General features: G+C 40.0%; 1 protein-coding gene across 1 annotated transcript in view; it reads left to right on the top strand.

Moving 5' to 3' along the window:
* Positions 1-12,137: 12,137 nt before the first annotated feature.
* rimbp2 (RIMS binding protein 2) overlaps positions 12,138-18,214 on the top strand; it is a 78,267-nt gene continuing 72,190 nt past the window's right edge. Inside the window, exon 1 of the mRNA XM_039621022.1 lies at positions 12,138-12,244. The gene's annotated coding sequence lies outside the window, so the exon portion shown is untranslated. The remainder of the gene's footprint in view (positions 12,245-18,214) is intronic.

Raw genomic sequence — 18,214 nt, 5'->3', positions numbered from 1 at the left:
CTGCACAGGCTTAATTTTTCTGGACGGTTTATCCACGTTTGATACCATCTAGGTTCAACTCTCACCGCTTTGGACGAAGCACGCCTTCACTGCTGGTTGTGTAGAAAGAGAGCGTTGAATGATTTAGTTTACTGTAATTATGGAACACAAGTGGTGGGATATTGGCTGAGTGATGGAATAAAGCAATGTTAAGTCATGACATATGTCTGGTTTTAAATTTCCTTCTGTTTTGCTAACTCTGTGGCTGTTTATGTTAACAAAAGTAGGCTAATAACATATAAAAGCTAGCTTGTGGTTTGTAGCTAGTGTTTAAAAGCATCGTAGAACATTACTAACCAATGCTTTGGAATGATAGGGTGAGGTGTGTGTGGCTGGAGTCATATTCAAATGGTTTGGTCTGTGTTTTTTTTTCTTTAACAAAAGGTATGCTATTACCTAACTTCTAGTTCAGTGGTCTCAAACATAAGGCCCGGGGGCCAGAATCCACCTACCAAAGATTCCAAGCCCAATGAGCAGCTTTGAATAATATGATGGACTGCATAAATTTTGACTTTTAAATCTAAAAACATTTCTGTATTTTTCTGCATCACCTATTAAATACATTCCAGAGAGACCCAGTTTGGGCTGGTAAGGTATGGCTTAACAAGTTGCATATGTATTCATTCAGCCGAGAACATATATCACCCTTAAAAACGTGCTGTAAATAAAAGAATCAGTGATGTGGCATTTCCGGCTGATTTCAAACCAAAGCTCTGAACATAACCTGCTCCTGAGGACATTATGCTCAGCATAAGTTACCACTGTGATTTAGTCAGGTAAAAAGAGTATTTGTGATACTGAATACTCTGACTTTAAGCTTGAGATAACTCACTAACCCAATAATCTTGCACCTCTTAGCACTGGAGTTGTAGTACATAACCAGCATTTCTGTTGATCCAACTGACCAATGGCAGCCTCTTTGCAGAAGAGGGAACTTAAGGACACAGGAGCTAAAACTGAGTGCTTGAAACCATGTAAACTGAAATTTGTGAATTTTGTGTATCATTTTACAACTGGTGTTTTGTGGATAAGCCCAATAGCATTATTAATATGAAGAATTGTCTCCGGTGGTGGTATTGGAGAAAAACATAGATAGAAATGGTCTAAGGTGCTTAACGTGCTTAACGCTTGGGATGTAGGATTGTGAGAGGAGCATGGTTCAGCATGGTCCTGAGTGACTAAAGCTATAGGCTATAGTAACAGCTGGAACACGGCTGCTGTTGGCGTCTGGATGTGGCCTGGATAAGGCACGTGACCCCGCCACAGTGTGAGGCATTAGTAATATGAACAGCAGGGTCCACGGCCGCTGTTACATAACACTATCTTCACTGGGAAATCTCTGTAAAGATGGCTCCGGGAGACTCTGTGACAGCAGAGTGAAAGTGCATCATCATTGTCTACAACTACATCGCTTGCTCTGATTGTCCCGTGCATGACAAAGCAAACATGTGTCCTCGGGGTATTTCATTTCACATCTATGCTGCTTTTTTTTTAGCTTTATAAGCCTCAGGACAGATCCACCGTGTGCACATGCTCAGTGTATTTGTGTTCACGAGCTTGTCTCTAAATGTATGTATCGACTTACGTATGCCTTTACATGTGAGGTTTTACATATATCTATGTTTATGCTTACATAGTGAACATGATTGTGTCACGCCATGGCTCCTGCAGCTCAAATGTAATGTAAGTAGATTGTGCCAGCTGTCATCACGGAGGCAGTTTGCTGTGGTGGGGACTGGCTGCTGACATCGCTGGAGGTCAAAAGGGAGCCACATGCAATTATCTGAGGAATCTGCCTGCATTCATAATTGATTGTTTCTGCAGCTGATCAGGGCAGTCCACTCACTCAGTTGAACAACACTGCTGTAGTGTAAACACCATGAGAGTAGATCCCACAGAAGTTAGCTCTAATGATTGGCTGTTAGGGCGATGCTATTTTCTTTTGCCTCTAATTTACATGTTTGACAGAGGACTGACAAACCTGTAGGGCCTAAACAAAGCTTAAGCTGATGACATAGATTATGAATCTATGTAGAACTTTCTCAAACATACATAGAAATGACATCAATTATATAAATCGCAAAAACAATTACTGGTGAAATCATGCATAGTCCAAACAAACAGTGTTGGCAAAACCAATCTGAGAGCTTTGCAAACTACCAGCTGCTTTACCCTGGAGAAGCTGACCTATAACAAAGCCACTCTAGGGGTAAAATCTAGTTTGCTTAACTGATGCAACTTAAAAAGCAATTCAAGTATTTTGCAAATACAGAACAAACTGTTGAATTAGAAAAAAGCTTTATTTAAAAAAACACCAATATAAAATGCCACTTTTGCAATGTACGTGAAATGTGCATACTTCATTAAAGGTTATATAAAACACCCCACTGCGTACCAGAATGTTTGCTTTATTTTTGTATGTAGTTTCTATAAGTCGGACATCAAGTCCAGCTGGGGGTAGCACACCAAGTAGGATTACTTAGGTTTCAGTAACAGAGGCCTAGAGGTTCGTCGTGAAACACTAGCGAACCTCCAGCCATTACAGAAAAATATCTATTCCCCTGCTGGCTGGCTGTAGTTGTCTACTCAAGCTTGTAGTTGCCAATAGAAGATCCTGACTTGTACTCATTCTCAGTTTCCAGTTTGTGTCACACTCTTCACAGTTCAGCTACCACTTAGTGAATACTTGGCGAGTGTTTTTAGACAAGTTGGCGCCTTCCATACAAATTATAGGCAATCTGTGACCAAAGCAATCACACGGATGTTTTCGGTGCATTACTGTGTACTGCTTTCAACCAGTTTTACCATTTTCACCAAGCAACAGTAAGCAACCTCTAGCAGCCACTCGCTAACCAGTCGAGGGATACAGAGTTTTCCCAAGTGTGGATCATTAACTGATCTCTAGATCCGAGTTACTGGGATGTAACCAGTATCCAGATCTTTTCTCTTATTGCGCACATATAGCATTGTATATTCAATTTCAACCAATGATAATGACAAACTGAAAACATGTCTTCAGATTTCTTTAACATTTAAGTGCTTGCTCATAGGCCGTCATCCGATTGTTGGGGTTTTCTCTGTATCTATAAAAGTAAAAGTCTTTACCTTACAATATACAGCACTTTGAAGCAACTGTCATTGCTTGACATCTTCAGTTGTATTCACAGATGTTCTATAGGGTTTGGTGAACCATTGCCTTAATCTTGTGTTGCTCCATTCTTGGACAAATCTGCCCAAGAGTTAAATACAGGGAAATATCCTTCTGTCTCCTTGTCCCTTCATCACATACACAGTGCTGCCACCACCATGTTTCAGAGTCTTTTACAAACACCAATCAGATTGCTATGTGGCTTTTACTTTGAGCGGTTCCAATCTATGCACTCAAAGACACAGCGCTGATTGACATAGTGCTTCTTGGATAGTCTTTCCTTTGGCTCGCATCTCTGCAGAGGAGTTCGGAAGCAGTTTTGGAGTGACAGGTGGGTTCCTAGTCTCACACCTGATCAATTATCTTATTGCTCAGTTTGGCCTTATGGCAAATTCTAGAGACTTCTACATGACTAGTTACAAAGTGCAATGTGGTCTTAAAGCACTTGTTAATACCATCATAACAATACTATTAGAAGTTTTACAGATGATTGAAATCATTCATTATCGGTGGGCTTTGGTGCTGGTGAAGTGGGAAATTACTCGCGTATTGCAGAAAAGTGCATAAGGTGAGAAAGAGTTTAAAGAGATGTTTGTGTCCCTCTCTGACCTTTCAGCAAGTCTGTGCTGGTGGTCAGCTCGGTGAGAGTGAGGGCTATTTGGAGCTGTTCTCAAAGGTAGATGATCGTGCCTGAGGTTGGGGGTTGGGAATGATTATTCGGATCTTGCCAAAATCCACAGGCAGTGATGATTATTCGTTGGGATTTGCTTTGTAATAAAAAAGCTTATCTCCACAGGTTCATCTCAGTCTTTATCTCTGTCTCTACCTTTGTGCTTACTGCGTCTGCTTCGCCCACACTGCACTCAGATGTTACAGGTTAATTTATCCAAACTTACACAATCAGATTTTTTTCCGCTGGGAGCTATTCAAGGCCTGCTTTATGTGATATATTTGCTTTATAGTTAAAACAGCAGGCGACAAAAGCAGGATTTTGTAATGTCTGAAGTGGCTTTTAAAGAGATCGAGTCCAGTGTGTCCTTTATGTGGACATGTTCTACTCTGTGTATTGTCCACCATGCTGGAGGTTAATTGCGCGCTCTTTGATAACATATTATTGGCAGGCAGCACCATGGATACGCTGTGCCAGTCACTTCAAGGTACACTAGCTGTTTCTCGACCACTTTTAAAGTTGAGAGTGATTAATGGGATGCTAATGTGCTCCAGAGTTAATGCTGTTGTTTATATGAGGATGTAATTGATTCTGATGTACTGATCAAGTGAAATTTCACAGCAGATTACTTGAGGGGGGAAAAAAAAGCTTGTCTCTGGAGTATGTTTTGCCACACAGTCATTTCCTTTTTGCCATTCCAGTTTGTTAACTTTATGAGAAGTTACTCTGCATTGTTTTATGTTATAGGTCTCTATGGGTTAGTAAGCTTGCTGTCCAATCCACTGCCTCTATGCTGGCCCATCAGTGAACGGGGGCATGGGATAATTGCATAAAGAAGCTGTAATAAGGTGGATTGAATTAGCTTTGCCCTGACTAAAATGAATTAAAGAGGTCATCATGACATGCAGACTCCTTAACAGACTCATTACACCTGCTCAACCAAATATATCATAATATGCTGTGTTAACTTAGAGACACTGGGAATCTAGGATTACGACCCAAATGCCTGTACACTGGAATAATTGTCAGGATTCAATTAGTTTAATTAGCAATGTTTGAAAGCAACATTCATAACAGAAAGATGAAAACAAAGTTCAGTGGCAATCGTGATGGTAAAGAAATGTTGATTTTTCTTTCTGCTTTGCCAGACTTGACATTTGCACACTGATAATAATGTTTGGTTTTTTAATGTTACTAAATGTAGTCAGGCTTCTATTTATGGCTACAAAAATTATATGATCATATTGTCAGAAAATTATCTGTCAGCTTTTTTGAGGAAATCACTTAAACAAGAAGTCCCAGTTTCTTATTGTGTGAGGATTTTATGCCATCTATTTATTTCCCCATCCACTTATCCAACTCATACATCTGACATACAGTAAAAGGCAGTTTAGCAGTCTGGCTCAGTGCAAACACAGAGACAAACAACCACAGTCTTTTATCTTTACACCTAAGGCCAATTTAGAATCCCCAGTTAACCTAACAAGCATTGCATTGTGGAAGAAAGCCAGAGTACCTAGCAGGCACAGGGTAGAGTTGGACGTCTCGAGACCACTTTTACGTGGTCTTGGTCTCAGTCTTGGTCTCGACGGACTTTTGTCTTGGTCTCGGTCTTGGTCTCGGTCTTGCGTTCTCAAATCGACATAGTGTTCGGGAGATTTGGAGTCAACCATCAGCGGAGCGGGGGGGTGGCTTACTGGGCTTAAGCCAAGGTCATTTTTTCAGAAGCATGGGGTCTTTTGGAGTGTAATTTGTTAGTTAGATGCCTGACTGACAACTGTATAAAACAAAAGCAACACACAGAGCGCACCGTCGTAAATTCCCCCTAATTTTGGTATGATCTGAGCTCAGACACTGGGCGACTGAGCACAGCACCCATGTGAGCGAGTCGGGAGAAGCTGCTGCCTGCGAGTTTGCTGCAGACAGAGGACAGCTTAAGTTTGACCAGGTACCAAAGCAAATCATTCGTACTGAACTAATAATGTAAATATGACGGTGTATCACAAAAGATTGATATCAAACTGATCACTTGGTTGTGTTACTTGCTCCTCGAGTGAATCAACAAATGGATAAATAAAAAACCGAACAACAATGCTGATTTTTTAGAGAGTCTTAGCTTACATTTCATGTTTTCAGTTGTTACCCTCCACGGCTAAACAAACTCTCTAAATCGGTTTCAATTGTGTACTGATGAACACAACAATGGACATAAGGAGCTTCTTTCAAAGAAAAAACTCAGGTAGATGTTATTTTATATATTATGCTTTGGATGTTGTTCAGTATATTTCTATGCAAAACAAGAGGAATTTCAATACACAGCAGTATATTCATGTTTACATACACTTTAGGGAGAAAACATAAAAACTTTTTTTTACTGTTAAACATCAATTTAGAGTAAATTTTTGTTTTAGATAAATAAATGTTGAAATATACATTATGTATATATATATATATATATATATATATATATATATATATATATATATATATATATATATATATATATATATATATATATATATATATATATATATACACATATATATACATACATATATATATATACACATATATATATATATATGAAGTCATTCTTTTTTGAACAAAACTCAAAACAGAGCCTAATAATCTTTCTGTCATTTCTACCCTCACTTAATTTCCTTTCGCTGCTCAGCTCTCACACAGTGGCTCAGTTATGCTCCAATCCCTCCATATTGTGGCCAATCACATGCGAGGATATAGGATAATATCATTATGTGAAAAACAGAGAGGGTGAGAGACGCGACAGTCAAGTGGAGCGTGCATCTGTCCTCTCAGTAAGTGAGTGAGACAGTAGACAGCGGTGAAGAGGGCTGTGCGAACGCAAAAACACATAAATACTGTATGCCTGACACCTGTAAACGAAGCAGCATCTGGCTGCAGTTTAAAGACTTTTTTGTCTCGGTCTTGGTCTTGGTCTTGTCTCGACTCGGTCTCGGTCTTGGTCTCGTCTCAACTTGGTCTTGGTCTTGGTCTAGTCTTGGTCTCGATACCCTCTGGTCTTGGTCTTGTCTTGGTCTCGATACCCTCTGGTCTTGGTCTTGTCTTGGTCTCGGATTAGGCGGTCTTGACTACAAGTCTAGCACAGGGAGATCATGGAAACTCCAGACAGAAAAGGCCTGGCCCAGGAATCTTCTAACTAACCTGCTAACCAGATCTCTGTCATGTTGAGTCAAATGTTTCTCAACTTTCACAAAGTCAGTATTGAGTGGAGGAGATGCCGTGAGGCCACCGAATACTGAAATCACAATACTGTATGTGTGTGGTGAGGATAATTACAATTTCAGCAATTGAGTAGCTGCATGAGCTTATAATTACATTCCAATTTTCAAAGTAAAAATAAAGACTATAAGATAAACGTCCCTCTGTTTTTATCTCAAAAGCATTGCTGCATCTGTGTGTTCATATAGTAAGGGAGAGACATTCCCTACATGTCCTACTTTGGTGGTACAATGCTAAAAATATAGTATAGTGAGTAGGCTACAAGCCAAATGGGTGAACATTATGGTGTCCAATTGTGATCCATTTCATGATTCTACAAGTTAATGTGAAAGTTTGATCCAGAAGGCAGGAAAATGCATTATTCAGTTTCCTGAGCTAGAAACTGCAGTTTGTGCTAAACTTTAAAAGATGTGAAGGGCAACTGATACTCTTTCCACCTTTAAACACCTGATTCTACATTTGACTTTAAACAGCAGATGTTGATTCACGATTGCCAAGTTTAGTCGAAAAGATCACACCAATATTAAGACAAAGCAAACAGCCTATTCTTTGCAGTTTAATCAAATGCAATTAATAAAATGAGTCTACTTTACCAATAGAAAACGCCTCATGCCAGAATTCCAGACTATGTCAGGGAACTGTAAGCTTCGCTAACCATTTAGTTTTGGTGCCTAACCACATAAGAAAAAGTAAAAAGCAGTTGTTAAAGAAACATTTCATCACATAAAAACCAAAACAAAATATAAGACTGGAACTATGGTTGCGGGCTCACTAGCTCTATCACACCAGCTCTTCAGCCTCCTGTTGAGGACTTTGTGCTTCAAAAGCGAACTGTAATCTCGTGTGTCTGATGATGTTATGGCTGGTGCCAACTGCACCAAAGCACACCCTGAGCACATCCCGGAGTTGCCAGTGACATCTGACAAGTTGATGTGAAACCATTTTGTGTGGCGGTTGGCTTCTATATATACTGTACTTTTCGGACCATAAGGGGCACCGGATTATAAGGTGCATTAAGCGAAACAAACAGTCAGATAAGTCAAACTTTACTCATTCTTCTTGCTTCCTCCACTTCCGTACCATTGATTCATTAATGTTGAATTCTCTTGCAGCTGCTCTATTCCCATGTTGTTGCAGTATATTACTGACTGAAGTTTGGTCCGTTTACAGCATCCTGCCATGCGATTGCATTTGTCCCTAACCATCGGGAACCCTCACGTTAATTTTTATTGAGTGGAAAAAAGTTAGCGTTCATCCTCCAGCTTTGCTAACATAGCTGTGTCGCTAGCGAAGCACATCATTATATACCAGCTAGCCCAACTTCAGTAACCCTACAAACGTCACTGCTGTTTAGTTTTCTGTCTTCATTTCTGTTGGAAGTGATAGCAGAGCTGTACGTTTTAATTTTTTCAGACATCTCTCAGTCAGAGCATGGTATATCATGTTTAGATAGAAACTAGCGAGCTAACTTCCTGCTGACTTCTAACTCCATTAAATTTAATAAATTCTGTTTTCATGGATGCCTGGATGTTAAACTTAATTGTTACACCTGGTAAAGCAGCAAAACTGATCATTTTATTAAAGATGAAAGAATTTAGATAGTTTTTAACTCTCAGTGATGCCGCAGTGTTCCTTTGACTTTGGGACCTGAAGCGGAGTTTGGACCCAGATTACTCCGACAATCCATCAAGCAGTGCAGCTTACCAAAGTCGTAGTAAAGCATTTTTTGACAGATTTTTGAGCACCATGTATCACATAAAATCGGTTCGAGGTCAGTAAGCACATCCAGAATTCATACATAAGGCGCACTGAATTATAAAGCGCATTTAATTTTCTCATTTTTGAGAAAATTAAAGGATTTTAAGTGCGCCTTGTAGTCCAAAAAATATGGTATATTTTCTCTCTATGGCTACTGTAGTATATGGCCCCTTTAAGGAACAAGCATTTGCGTGGACTCAACAAAGTGCCGGATGTAAACACAAATTGTAATTTTTTCACAAACGTCTATGAAGTGAAGACACACAAATGTGTGTGAATTAGATTAGAGAGAGGAGCTTCCGAGTGACTGAGCACTTATGGGCGGTGAGACGGATGGAGGGAGGGAGTGCATGGCTTTAAGAGTTGTGCCCTGTGGCATGGGTGCGGGGCAGGACAGAGACAGCCTGTGTCCAGATGTCTGTTTGTGTTATGGAGTTTCTAGCACTGCCTCCTTCCATGAGAGACAAACACTAATTGCCCATTGGCCCCGGGTTGGAGATGTGCAGCTGGGGACATGTGGCTAAAAATAGCACTGCTTGTTCCCATGAGTGGCGGGCACACAGCACCATAGCATTAGTATTCAGCACTAAAACATGACATGGACAAAAAAGGTCATCTTCTGGGCATGGCCACAAATGTCAGGGTGGGGTATACAGCAATACCAACACAGGGTGGTGAGCAGCAAACAGCACCTTAGGCTTTACCCCCGTATGGATCAACCTAGTGAACCATTGTCCTCTGTTTGAACACTCGCAGGAAAATGTCACTTGGAAAGAGCCAAGCGAGTGTCATGACATCTCGTGTTTTTGTTTGTAGCCCAGCAGCATCCATGCTGGTTCCATGAAGTCTTTCCCTCCGTGCAGCAACAGCCTTCCATGCTTGAGTTGAGTTACAGCTCTTCCTTTATGACACAACAGTAGCATCTGGTTCCACCTGACTGGAGCCATGAATAATTTAACAGGGGGCATTATTATTCCAGCCAGCTCCACTAGCCTGGCAATAACAAGAAGTTTAGGTAGTGCTATCACTGTTGCTGGCTAAGTGGAGAACATGGAGAGAGGATGTTATTTTAGCCTGTTGCACTCAAAAAGAAAAATCTGTTGAATGGATGTAATTTCATCATGCCACCACATTTCCATAGTTGAATGAACTAATACATGATTAGAAAATATTACAAATATCAGTCTTGTTGTTGACATTATTTTCTATAATTGGCTGCTGTTAACAGGATCCAACATTATCGTTATAGCTAGTTCTTCCTCTAACACCTCTTTCAAGCCATTTCCTTATTTTTTATTCTAAACTTTCTTCAGCTGCTGTGTAGATTCTCATGAACCGCAGAATTAATTAAGGGTCATTTTGTGGTGAGGATGTTTAGTACTGTCGTAGGTTTGTGCAGACGATACATGTTGGTAAAGCAAAACACCTGGTTGTTTCCATTGTTCTGTGGAGGGGTGAATTTAAGTGCTAGAAGGGGTGAATTGGATTTAAACATGAAATTTCACAGTTTGTGAGCAAACAAAAACTGTGGAAAAATGTTACGTTTGTCAAAGTCAGATTTCACTAACTCCATTTGGAAAGCTCTGTTGAAACAACCAGGTGAAATCAATCTTTGACTCAGTGTCTCATTAAACCCGTATACTGTATTGTACCAGACACTAATTTTATTTTTCTTTGCTATACTTAGCCAATGATATCCCAGATGATTCTCCTTGCTGAAACATAATATGATCAACATTTGTAAAATGGATTTCAATTTTTATTCAGTATGACCTGAAATGAGTGACTGAGACCATAAATGCAATAGCAAAGTAGACTTCTACAGGACCAGAAGTATTTTTACAACACACGTAAGAGACTTCATTTTACAGACCCAGAAGCTGCAGCCATCTTTTATCAATATAGCTAATTTCCAGCTTCTGAAATGAGCTATATTGTGATGATGGAAAGACGCTGTCTCTTGGATGAATTTAACCTGCTAACAGTTGTCTTTGGGCACTGAGGACAGGCTAACTTCTGCTAAATGAAGCTAGACTGTAACACTCCCTACCAAGTCTCAGTTATAGCACAGAGCTAACAGTAGCCTGGCTAACAATAGAGCACAAACAGATTTCCACACAAAGTCAGTCTCTGTGTCTATGATCACTTTGAGACAGCAAAATGTGCCTGGAGTATACTAGGAAACAAAACAAGGCAGTATAGGATGAGCTAGCTTTGTTAACTACAAACTTATAAAAGTAGTTCTGTAACTGGTAGCTCTGAAGATGTGTTAGCTTAGCAACCTTCCAACATTTGTTCCCGCTTGTGTTGATTTGAACTTTTTCCGTGGTATGGAGCACGGGCAATCGTTAGCAATGAAAGAGTCACTGTTCTTCTCATTGGGTGAAGACATATAGATCTAGTGTACACCAACAAGAAGGAATCATTTAATAACTATATACATAATATATTTAAAGTAATCAAGCATTTTTATATCTAAATAATAAAACAAGTGCCTTAGTTGACTTTTTTGAGTGTGACATCTTATACTTATGTGGGTTTGTTAATGCTTAAGAGATATTTTTCAATGATACACGACATTAGCATGTTGCTTGTTTCTTTGCAGATTTGAGAGACTATGTAAAATGAGCTGCTTTGAAATACTTTGATATATATTGAATATAATTTAACAAGTATAAGAAGTATAGCTCTTATATATACGGTATATCTCTTGGTGGGGGGGGTTATTATATACTATTATGGAATATATATATATATATATATATATATATATATATATATATATATATTTTTTTTTTTTTTTTTTTGTGATGTGTTTGTGATATGTGATCTTTAAAAAGATCTGAATTTCACACCCGTGTCTATTCCCCATATGTTGAATGTTTAGTTAAATGCAGTTGTTGGAGTTTGCTAAAAGCAGCAGGTGGGCAGGTAGTTGAGCATGCTTTGCTGTCAGACTGAATCCGTGATGATCAATAAAGAGAGAACACACATTCTGCTTGCACTGTGTTAGTGTATCTGTTAGAGCTGTTAGAGCTGCTTTCCCACTCAGAACTCCTGCTGGCTGTGAGCAGCCAGTCACCTACACTTACAGATCGAGTGGTAACAGATTTCATCACCAGTGGGACTCAGCAACAGTAGTGAAAGGTTATTTGGAATACAGCAAATCCCAACAAAAAAGCTGCACATAAACCTCCCATTGCTATTGTGACAAATAACTCCCCCACCTTCCCTGTCCCCCACTGCAGAGAAATGAAGCTTTTCCCCTCCACCTTTTGGACGAGCTTTGTCTTCTAGAGGACTACAGCCGAGCTCGGCGACTTAACCCAGAGACCCTGAGCCACCAAAGGCTACAGCAGAAGTTACTGGTGAGTTCTCTGTGTGTGAGGGAGATAAAGTCTCGTTAATGCTGAACTTTTCATGGGCCATTAAGGCCGGCTGAAGACCGCTGTCAGGGCGTTTGCTTTCGGCGCTTTTTGGCTTTCCTGTCCTTCTCCCTGCTTTCGACTGTCAAGTTGTGAACCATGCTTTTCCTCCCAGTTGTTGGTTTAATTTTAAATGAGCTGTGAAAACACATCTGTTTGTGTTCATTTAGAGCCATCGTCGAGCCTAATTGGGGTCAAAGTGGCAGTTTCTTTACTGACCATGTGAATAAACTTAGGCCTTCACCTCTTTCCTGTCTAATAATTATACCAAACCTACAGGAAGATGTTGGTAGCCCCAAAAATGTAGGATGCTTTGAAAGATATCAGGAAAAACAGAATGCAATGATTTGCGAATAATTTAACTGAAATTAGTATAATTTGCCAGCATCAGTGCCAGAGATGCCAGCAGGATCAGCAAACTAATCTGCAAGGCTGGAACTATCATTGGTCAGAATTTGGAGGCGTTTGAGTCAGCGAGGGTCAGAGGTCACTGAACAAACTGGTCTCCATCATGGACAACCCATCACCCCCGCTTCACTACACACTTCTGAGGGAGCAGAGCTCCTTCTCCCTCAGACTGATTCAGCTCGTTGCCATAAAAAACTTCAGGAACTCATTCCTGCCATTATCTATAAACCTGTAAAACAACTCTTCATTCTGTCACAGGTGAACACACCTGTCACAAGCATATTTGTGCATTACGCCTTCATACTGCTGGTTTTCTTAGATTTATAGTGTACATTGTATTTATTAATGCAATTTGCACTTCTCTCTTATATAGTGTCAGTCTTACATTTTACTGTTTTTATCACTTTTGTAAATATATAAATTCCAGCACTACCTCATAGTATAAGGCCTTTTCCAGGCACTTGTGACATTTTTATTTTAATTGCTTGGTTTATATATTGTTTATTGTAGATTACCTATCTGTTTCAGACGCCGAAGCTGAGAAATGTTGATTTATTGATTGGGTCAGGGATATTAAAACAATTTAAAGGTTGCGTCATGAAAAAACACCTGGTGGAACATCTCACAACTAATGAGGTTAATTAGTACCAGCATTACATATAAAAAGAGCATCCCAGAGAGCCTGAATGTTTTAGATGTAAAGATAAGAGGGGCTCGTCATTCAAGGACAAAAGCCAAGCTCTTATGGCACTGCAGTAAAAACAGACACAAGTCTATGGTAGAAATCTCAGGATGGGTTTAAGAACTCCTGAAAAACACTGTCAGTCAACAGAGTTTGTCACTGCATCAGAAAAGTGAAGTGAAATCTCTACGATCCAAAGAGAAAACAAGATCTCACAGGTTTTCTCTGGGCTTCATTTAAGTTGGACTGAAAATTTGAAGCAGTCTTTGGAAGCCATGAATGCCACATCTTCTGGGTTTAAGAGAAGTAGGACCGTTCGGCTTGTCATCAGAGCTCTGTTCAAAAGCCAGCATCCAAGATGTTATTGTGTGGGCCATTGGGGCACATGGCCCACTCAATAATATTTCTGAAGGCCATATTAATGGTGAACAATATATACATGTTTTGGAACCACAAGCAATCTATTCCAGACCTGTCACCCATTTGTTACACTATGAAAGGTATTTCTGAAAAAGGTCCTGAACTGGTGAGCACTTTAATGGCAGTTTGTCCCATCACCTCCCAAATGCTTATGAGTGTTAAAAGAAGAGATGATGCAGCACAGCTGGAAAACAACTTTTATTATATTAGACTATTTTTATGAAATTAAAAAAAGGATTATTAAAAAAACTTTTAGTTTTAGCATTTGATCTGTCGTGTTTGTACAGCTGTAATAAATCTAATCATTTGATCCTGTTTTTACTGACATTTGAGAGAGCCTTGTGATTTATTTATTTATTTATTTTTAGCTAATGCGGCTAAATTAGTGATGAAGTTTTGCTGTGGTGAAGTATTTGTCTACGATTCCCAAGTCAGCATTTACTCAAACCTGCATGCAATGATTACCTAATGGGTCATCATTCAAATCAGCCTTAAGGTCAAGGTCACATTTACAGGCAATAACTGGTGAACTGTGAGCTACTATGACATTGAGGTTGTATATTAGTGCTACTACAAGGTGGTGGAAATTGGTTAAGGTAATTTTTTTGGACTTAAAGTAACGTTTTATATACATACACACATACTTCTATTTAACAGTACAATTTAAGTGCAGTGAACCTGCTGACTGTACTTTCTCGGGGCGTTAGGACACCCCATAACCATGTTGCTGAAAATCCAGTGGACGGTAAACTGGAGGTTACCAGAGCAGAGCTGTCTTCCTCCGGCTTCCTCCAGGCTGCGATCTCACAGCGGAGGCTGCTTGTAATTCCCCCGGCTTCCCCTGACGTCTGTGGTTCAATATGAATGAGCTCCATCGATTAGATCTCAGTGTGGTGCCTGTGCAAAGGGAATGCGTGTGTGCGTGCGTATATGTACGTGTCTATGTGTGTGCATGGGACTGCTGGCTTTCTCGTCTGTGTCTCCTCAGCACTTACCAGACTGTTGTTTTCACAGAGGGTGATGTTATGGGTGACATCTTTTGGTTGAACCATAAACTGAAGCTTTGTTATTAACAGCTTTTCTGTTGCGCGTTGATGAACAATCTAACTGATGTCCTGATTTTCCTAGCGATAAGAATAACGCTGGCACTAACGGTAACATAAGGAACTAGCGAAGGTGTTGTCTCTATTTAATTTCTCCTGCCACATTTTGTTGGTTTTGTGAGGAGACAATCTCCAAAAATACAGAAACACCTTCTCGTCTCACATACTGAGAGTGCGGCGTTCTGGTGTTAAAGTCCATACTTCTAGTCTATAGGGGTGCGAGGTTAGCACTGCTGACTGTGATTTTATCCAAAATGAGGATAGTGTGAACTTTATTTTTTTTAACCTATCTGCCTGCTTGTGACAGGACTGCTTGTTAATTAACAACATTTCTTAAGTGCTGATCTGCCATTTCAGTCACACACAGTATTATTTGCAAAGCAACCAAACATGAATTCTTTTTAAAGAAAAGTGATATAAATGAATTATTAATTTGTGCCTGGAGGTATTCCTGCAAATCAGTGTGAAGGACAGTTATTAGTGCATCTTCCCGTGCCTGCGTTTAACTCGTAGCAGACAAAATGCTTAATGTGGAGTGCTGAGTTTATGCGATTACTTGGCAGGTGGCCTTCTTTTAGTACTAATTACAACCTTGACAACATCCTTGAGTGAGGTACGGTCACACAAAATCTTTTCCACGGTGGTTGCTGGGAAACAAATGCTTTTAAAGTTGACACACATCCTATCTTGTCATTAGATGGTGTTTTCCACTGCTCAGTCAACAGAAAAATGGACTGGGAGTGACAGGCGTATTGGTAAAAGGGTGGGTGGGTTTGAAGCAGTGTTGCTGGTTTCCTCAAGCGGAAAAAGAGCTGATTATGAATCTTGAAAGATTGAAGTAGCGTCAGTAATTACTAATACTGCACGGCTCTACGTAAGACCGAGTGATGCAATGAATAACTGACACGACGCGAGGCACTTCTGCAGTGAGCTTCATTAGCCCGGAGCTCTGTTATCATCTCTGACGGAGATGTAATCAACAAGACTGCAAGTGCACTCTAGCAAAGGTGTCTTCCTGGTTGAGCGGCTGTCTTCAGCCGTTAGACGTTTCTATCTGTGGGTTATGCTTTTGCTTGTTGGCAAACCTCATTGAATTTGATCAAACTTTGTTCCGTGTCATCCTTTTAGGCTTGATTTGTGCTGAAGGAGAAATCTTTGGGTTGCGATTGTCATTCTGCAAAAGTTGACATGAAAAAACATTTTTTTCTTTGCCAGAGCAATTCATACGAATTGCGAATTCGGTTGCTCGTGTATTGCTCAAACCTTCTGGATTGACCTTAGAGGAGGGAAGTCTGTCTTCTATATAAGTGTGTGCTCACCTATGCTTTTCTCATTTGCAAAGCTTTAAGGTAATGAAATTGTTTTCAAAGGTGTCATAAAACAAAGGATTGGTCCAAGCAAGCATTTTTAGCACCGAGCATGTGATAGATGTGGGTTACATGAACAGATTTGCTCTTTGAAATGGAGAAAATTTACTGGTTTGCTGCCCGATGAAGTAATTTGATGTGTAATCCTTTTGGCAGGGACTTAGGCAATACAATTCCTTCAGCACAACAACCAAAAAAAGAGCTATTTATGTCTCCGTATCCGTTGTTTTTAATCTGTGGTCTGGAATATATCACTTGCATATTTAATACCTATAGTGTTTCTGTCTTCAGTGCTGATACACGGATCATGGACCCAAAAACTTTTTCTCTTATTTTTGGAAAAAAAACGTAACAAAACCTTTTCAGTAGATTTTCATATTTTACTGTTGATTTTGTGCGGTTTTTATGTCACCGTGTCCATACAGGCTGATGTTGATGCTCTCACCTGGTCCATTCTAACTGCCCAAACATGTTGCCGAGATAGCTTTGAAGTGGAAGGTCTTAATTCTAGAAGGGCTTTGCTCACAATCGTATGTTTAACATCAGATCGGATCAAGTTGCCATGGCAACTGTGCCCCGCTGATCTGTGTGGCCCCCCTTAATGCCGCTTGCAGCTATATTGATAAGTGATCTGCCTCTGGGAGTGTCTCATTGTCACATCTGAGATGAAAAGGGGCAAGACGTATTGGCATGTGAACATTTTCCTCTTGGTTAACTGCCTTTATTCATGACTGTCAGAAGGCCTACAGTCAGACTTTCAGGTTTATTTCAGCTATGCTTGGTTTAATGGTCAAGTGACTCATCGGGGCCAAGGGATATTAGACTGCTGATCAGATCAGATAGATTGGATAAATTGCAGTGACTTTGCAGCGTAGATGTACTAGAGCATCACTTCTAAACAAACCTAACTAAAAATATTCTGTCGCGTCAACTTAACGTCTTGTGCACTCCACCATCGATGTGAGATTTATCATTTATTCATGCACATTGATATTCAGAACATCTCACAGAAAGTGCTGAGAATCTGTCCCTCTCTTGCCACGATATGACAGCGCTAACCACGGAGCAACTGTTCTGCCCCAGATTGAATGACACTTTAAATACTTCATCGTGAGTAGACAATGCTACTTGGGCCCTGTTTTTCTGTTTGTTTTTGGACTGCATGACCCTGATTTTCCCCTTATGATGAGTGTTTATTAGCTCACAACACCCACAAAAAATATCCATGTGCTTGGGGACAGAATGTTATATGAGACAAACAGGTGTGGATATGTAGTTATGTGATTTTTTTTTTAATCATTTGTGCATGTATTGATGTTGGAGGCCCTTGCGCTGGGGGCCAACCTCATGTTTACATCACTTGTAATGAAATTAGAGCCGCGTGGCGCCCACACTACAGGCGTCCACTGATCCTCTAATTCAATTACTCCCCTTATTAACGCTCAGATGCTGCTGGCTGACCCTGGACCGCACGCTGTTTTTGCTACACACCATTCACTCTGCAGCTCTTTTTGCTTCTCCAGTGGAATAACTGGTTAGGGTCATCCTGACACCAGTATATATTTTTTTATGGTTGTAGCAGCAGAGTTTACATGTGGAGCACTGACCAATCCTGAGTATTGCATCGGTTCTTACCGGATCTCCAGTAAACATCTGGATACTGTGATTGTTTTTCAAAGATAATGTTAAAAGACAAAAAACTATCAAATGCTGAGATATCCAGATAAATACTGTTCTTGACTGGTGTTTTTTCCCCATTATGATCCACAGATCATAACAACAGACTGTATGAAAAAGGAAAAAATGAGCCAACACATGTACAATCTCCTCTTTCAAAATAGATTATCTGATATCCTATGGAATTATGTCCTATGTGCTATTATGGATTAACAAATTAGCATTCAGCATGTGTCTCCTCCTGCATTACATTCAA

This window comes from Oreochromis aureus, linkage group 12, assembly GCF_013358895.1.
Source record: "Oreochromis aureus strain Israel breed Guangdong linkage group 12, ZZ_aureus, whole genome shotgun sequence".
Taxonomy (NCBI): Eukaryota; Metazoa; Chordata; class Actinopteri; order Cichliformes; family Cichlidae; genus Oreochromis; species Oreochromis aureus.
Note: the sequence above shows the minus strand (reverse complement) of the source record. Positions and strands in the feature narration are given on the sequence as shown.